Here is a 6140-nt window from a genome sequence, read left to right on the forward strand (position 1 = left end):
GTATTGACTTATATATCTTTTTTTTGGATTGAACATCTTTACAGCTACAATTATTTTTAACAAACAACTTATATAAAGCAGCATTTTCTGCTATTTAAAGCTGAACAAAGGGCTCTCAGCCCTTAAGCCATAATAAGCTAAAATGTTCGAGTGCACACATTTAAATGTAAATAAATAAATATAGGTACAATGGCATTACAATAATAAATCAAAGGGGCCTTAAAACCATATCCAATCAATGATCGGTTAAGTCCCCTCTCCAATAAATGCGAAAAACCATTTAAATAATTTCGCACTCGCTCTGGTAATCCGCAAATAAAAATTAGCCCCGGCCAAAAAAAAAAGAAACAATTTGCATATTAAACAAATAAAATTATCAAATGAAATAATCGAAACGCAAATAGCAACAAAACAGTTTTAGGTTTAATTTTTTGTTTATTTCGCTTTGCTGTTTCGTGTCGGCACTTTATTTCACTGCAATTTGGTTGGCGAAGTAATTAATTTGTTCCAAAATCCCTTTGACCTTTGGCGGAGGTCGTGTCTTGAGCAGAGTCTTCCCACTCCCCTGGGCTTTGCAGCCCGCCCTCACACACACTCGAACAAATTGTATCTGCTTACCAAGAGCACGGGAAATTAATTTACGAGGTGAAACTTATTTGCGAAACCCTTTTTGCGCTCTAGCGGTTAAGGGGGGTGGCCTGGTGGTGGTGGCTGGTCCATTGAAGCGTTTAAATTGCTGTCAACAAAAGGCAAACAAATAAATAAAAGCCAACATCCAAGGGCGATGAGGAGTTGGAAGTGGGCGGTGGACGGCCAAGTGACAAAGTGGGAGGACCGCACAACAAATATGTCTACAAATGGACGACAATGGAGGGATATGGAAGTGGAAGTGGAAGTGGCCAGGGGCACACAAGGAGATCCTGGGCAAATTAACGGGTGGGCTGCGATGGGGGTGCCGCCGAAAGGAAGACCCTCAAATGACCCAAAACAGCCAAGACGAAACGTGCGCCGAGAGGAATGATTAACACATTCTGAAAGGAGAGTTGTACAGAGAGAACAATTTCAGCTTTTCAATTGTATTCTTTTCCAAAAATACTTAAATTTAAAATTAATATAAGGGTCTTGACATACATTCCACATGCCAAAAGTAATGTATAGTGTAAATTTCTGAAAAATTGCGTACTTTTTGACGTCTTTTAAAGGGATTTAATTTCGAGGAATACCTCCGTAGTTGCTTTGTTTTCTGTGTAAAGTAAATTATCTGAAGAAACTGCTTTAACCAAGATCTTTGGGATGGGCTTGGCTGAGCTGGTTAAGATAACACGCCAAATATGCCAGCTACTAACCGCAGATAGCGACAGCCTTTAATTACAACCTTGTCAACGGGGCGGGAAAATGCCCCGCCCAAGGTCAATGGGAAATCTGTGAGTGGCATCAATCGGGGCACTCTCAATGCGCTGAGCTCCTTTCGCTCCGCCAAACGTGGCAGGCACTCAAATGGCATGTAAGCAGGACAGGATTCGTAGGGAGTACGAAAACCCGGAAGGACGAGGGGCAGGAATGGAAGACACGCGCCGGACACGCAAAGAAACGGTAGCAAAGGTGGCCCAAGGGGCAAGGATGAGCTGAATATATGCATTGCAGTGCCTGAAATACTCTTTGCAGAAAAGAAAGTTGTGGCTTTAACATTGTTTAAAATATAATAAATATGAAAATAATAAACTTATAGAAGGCATAATTATATTCTTGAGTTACAGCACGTTAGAAATAGGTCTTAATTTTATTAAGATTATTAAGAGAATTTTTAAGTTGATATATTTTATTGATTAAAGTTAATCATTCACTATCCTCTATTCTTCTTCCAAAATATAACTCTTTTAAACAGTATTAACAAAATATTACAGTGCACTCCTAAAATGCTAATACCTTCCTTTATAGCATCTTAAAAACATCTCAGAAGAGCAGGGAAATGGAAATCAGCACGAAAATGGCAAACATGTGGCAAGGCCATCGCAGGTGGGAGGTGGGTTGCTTTTCTTTTTGGGTTTTCAACCAAGGACCCGGCAATCGGGTTAACCGTCGACTATAAATAGCCGGGCATCGGGCATGCATGCAAATGGCCAGCAGGAAAAAAGAGGCAAGCGCTAAAAACGGACTGCCAGTCATCAATAATGCATTCCGCATTGGGGCAGATACAAAACCAGATTGAGATACAAAGGCAGATGGAGATTGGAGATTGGCGAGGAGAGCTGACATTGATATGTCAACTAATCCGACGGCACTTTCGTTCGCCGACCTGAGGTCACCTCGCCACTTTTCACCTCCAACCTCCTCCCACCGCCCGGCTGTCCAGCTGTCCATCTGTCCGGTTTTCCCTTTTCGGCGAGTGCCGAGGCCGGCAGGACATAATCGCTTGTTGATCCTTTATAAATACCAGGCAGGGACACCAGCTGCCGCCACATCCTGCGGAAAGTGAGTGACTCCTGGGCACCGGGGTCTCGCATCTCGGGTGTCCAAGCAGCGGGTGACATAATCAAATCAATAATTTATGAGTCCACTTCGCTGTAAGCGGATTTACATTGGCCAACACTTGGTCGAGCTCCCTGGGGGATCAGAAACTTTTTCAGCCACTTGCCGCTGAAAGGGAATCCTCAACTGATATCAATTAGGTGGAAAGTGATAAGTTCGCCGGCTGTTTGTTCGTCTATTTGCCTAACTTTTGATTTGGTTTTTGGAATGGGAATTTGGCAAATGGCAGAGGGAAAACTTAAGAGATGGCTGATGATAATGCTGCGCACACTCTGTTCAGTTGTGGATGATAATACCAGGACACCACCAGAAAAGGATAACAGAACCAGCAGCGAAAACAAGCTGTTACTGCGAGGGGAAATAATTGCAAAACAAACAGAAAAGCAACCAGGAAATGCGGGATGAAACCGAAAAATCATAAAAACTGTCGCTGCTTAGTTGTTCACTTGGCGATGCCATTTGTCCATCATCGCAGAGCAGGGAAAGCAGAGGAAAAGCTGCGGGAAGGCAGCGCAGTGGCAGAGCAGCAGCAGCGCAGCCGGAAAAGTACCAAGAAAAGCGGCCACACTCGATTGCTTTTGTTGGTTTGCCAAAGTAGTGTTGGGGGTACAAGAAATGGTATAGGGGCTTAATATTGGTAATGGTTAGGGATATTTTGAATTGCTTATATTATGAAGATTTTATGCAGCGAGCACCCTGTTTTGGCCATTATACGATTTGACTAATTTGGCGCCTTTTCAGCGCACTTTTTGGTCCTGCTTGGTTTGGGAAGTCTCCTCTCTGGAGGACAGGGCCACCGTTATGATTACAATGACCCCCATGATCCCGACCAGCAGTCGCGTGTCCTGGCAGACCCTCTTCCCTGCCAGCAATACCCTTTGTCCTTTGAACACTCGCACGTTGTTGGCAAATGCTTAGCGGTAAATTTTAGCCCTGCACACACACAGGAGCAGTGTGAGCACGAGGATGTGGTTGAGGGACAGCCGAGGCAAAGTCCTGGCTCCTGGCAGTGGTTGCTATCTGTATTCCACTCCCTCCTCCTCCGCCAGATAGGCCCGCAGTTTAAAGTTCCTCTAGCCCCAGCCCGAAATCCCATTCCTCTGATATGCCAACGTTTTCCATGGACCCTGTTGACGGCACATTCAAATATCCACAACAGATGCCGTGACACATGCCTCCTGCTCATCCTCGGGATCCCCTTTTCCCTCCTCTTTGAAGACCCGGGACAATGCGGCGTATGATTATTTGACTGCTAATGTGAGGGAAGTCGTCGCTTTTCGGCTGGTTTGTGGTCTTGGCTAGTTATTTGTGTTCACTGTGTGGCAGCCGCAGATTTTCGGAGCCAGCCTGGCTTAAAGTAAAAATGCTGGCCTGGCAAACGCAGTCCAAAGGTAGCAGCTGGTTCCCCCTCAAATGGCCAACGGAAGTTGACCAATTGAGTGCGCTGCAATCAGAGTTCAGGCTTTTTTTCGAAAAACAATCAGACGGGAGAAAAGAGAGGAAATCAACTTAAGGAGGATTCGAAACAGAAATTTCATGTTTTACTTGAATAAAAATGATTTAAAATCCCACTTGATAGAAATACATTCAGATTTTTATAACCCATTTACCTATCCTACGTAATCAACTAACTTTTCTAAACTAATCTGCCACAAATGCCTGGGTAGACAATTGAATTCATCATACGCCACGTTGGCCGCAACTTTTTCGCACGACTGCCAGGGGGCATGCTACGTATGTGGGCCAAAACACACACAATGCATGCCACAAATACCGGGGAAATGCCCGCAGGGTACAGTAACTACTGTGCGTAAATAAATTGTTCAAAAAATAACCAAACATGAAAGGTATTACGAACCAGGTTAGGAAAGTTAGATTAAATACTTAATGTTTAGTATTACAATTTATTTAATACGATCTATGAAAATTTTAAACTCTATCGAATAGTTACTGTATTTGAATCTATTTTACTGAGTTATTTAAAATCAACTTCCCGTTTCCATTAGCGAGTAACCACTATCGATTCATATACGTATTTATTTTAGCGATTTATTGTTGAAAATGTTTTGTTCTGCTTATTGAAATTCAAAAGGGATAAACGGCGGCTGCTCCTTTCTTTCCCAACCCCTTGAACTTCGGCATAAGTACAAATAGTTGGGTGAGTGGAAAGTAGCAGAAGCGACCGAGTTGCCGCCGGGCAAAGCAAATATAGTACCAACAAATACCAGCCAGCAAAAGCCAACAGCCGACACTTGGCCAGAACTTATGGCTGCCGATGCACGGGGAAAAATATCATTTAATAATTTAGTAGAAGTCGAAACTAAATAAATAATTTGACAAATAACGAATACAACTTTTATTATAAACTATGAATAACAACACCCACAGAAAAACTAGCTCTAAAATTTAGAAATTGGGAGTTTATATTGGCATTTATTACATAAACTTACTTTTTTGATAAACATTTTTTAGGAAGTAGATGATATTTATAATTATTTTAAGAAGAATTTCAAATGCTTAAAATGTAGGCCTAAAAAAACACTCTCAAACGAAACCTTCTTAAGAAATGTATCTTAAGGCTACAAAAATGTATCTTAAGAAAGGTGTATCTTGAAGATACAAATATATCTTTCAGCTTGTTTCCCCAGTGCACCTACTTATTTTGCTTCCGTTACTTCTCTCGATTTTGCTGGTGGTGCTGCTGTATGGTTGTTGCTGCCCTGCAGCGACCGCAACGCCTCCTGCCGCAACTTTTGCTGCCACACTATAAATATAACATTAATTTTTATGTTTTCATATTTAGCAACGCTTCGCTGGGCACACACAGACACAGGCACACACACACACTGCCGTAGCTGAACACCCCGAAGCAGTCGCACCCATAAGAATATGGCCATTGAGTGACGTTTATGAGCGATAACGCCGACGCCGCTGCTGCGCAACATGCGCTGTTAGCGGTTAACAGTGCCTTAGCAGGACTTTTCCAGCAGCATCCACAGCAAAAGTCCTCTGCCAATGCGCCGTGGCCGCTGCGACTGCGACGCCGGCTGCGGCAGAGGCAGCTGCGTCGGCGACTTCTATTGTCATTTGGCACATGTGAAATTTACCGTTACTTCTTCGCTCATTCATTCGCTGTTTACATTCCGATTCGAAGACTTTTCCCAATCGGGCGCGACTTTCGAAAATATTTCCGATTTGCATTTTGAATGCGCCGCGCCATTGTCTCAGTGTATTGTTATTGTTATTGATATTGTCGTCGACAGATCATTAAAATTTAGGGCTTCGATAGGGAGATTGGATCAAACCCGGTGTTAAGTGATTGATAAAGAAGATATTCAAAATATGTTATGGTAAAAAGTTAAGAATACCTATAAAAAATACTAAGCAATTTATGAATTAAAAAAATATATTTTAATAAACTTTTAGTGCTGAAAATAAAATACTAAATAACCTAAAATTAAAATTATGTGGCAGACAAACCAAAAACAAACATAAAATACAAGAAATCTAATTATTCCAAGACTTGGAAAACTTTTCCTCTCTCTTTAATGCATTAGGACTACGTCACTTCAGCAAACACACTGCAGTATGCTAATCACCCAAATATGGTA

This window comes from Drosophila biarmipes, chromosome 3R (assembly GCF_025231255.1).
Source record: "Drosophila biarmipes strain raj3 chromosome 3R, RU_DBia_V1.1, whole genome shotgun sequence".
Classification (NCBI taxonomy): Eukaryota; Metazoa; Arthropoda; class Insecta; order Diptera; family Drosophilidae; genus Drosophila; species Drosophila biarmipes.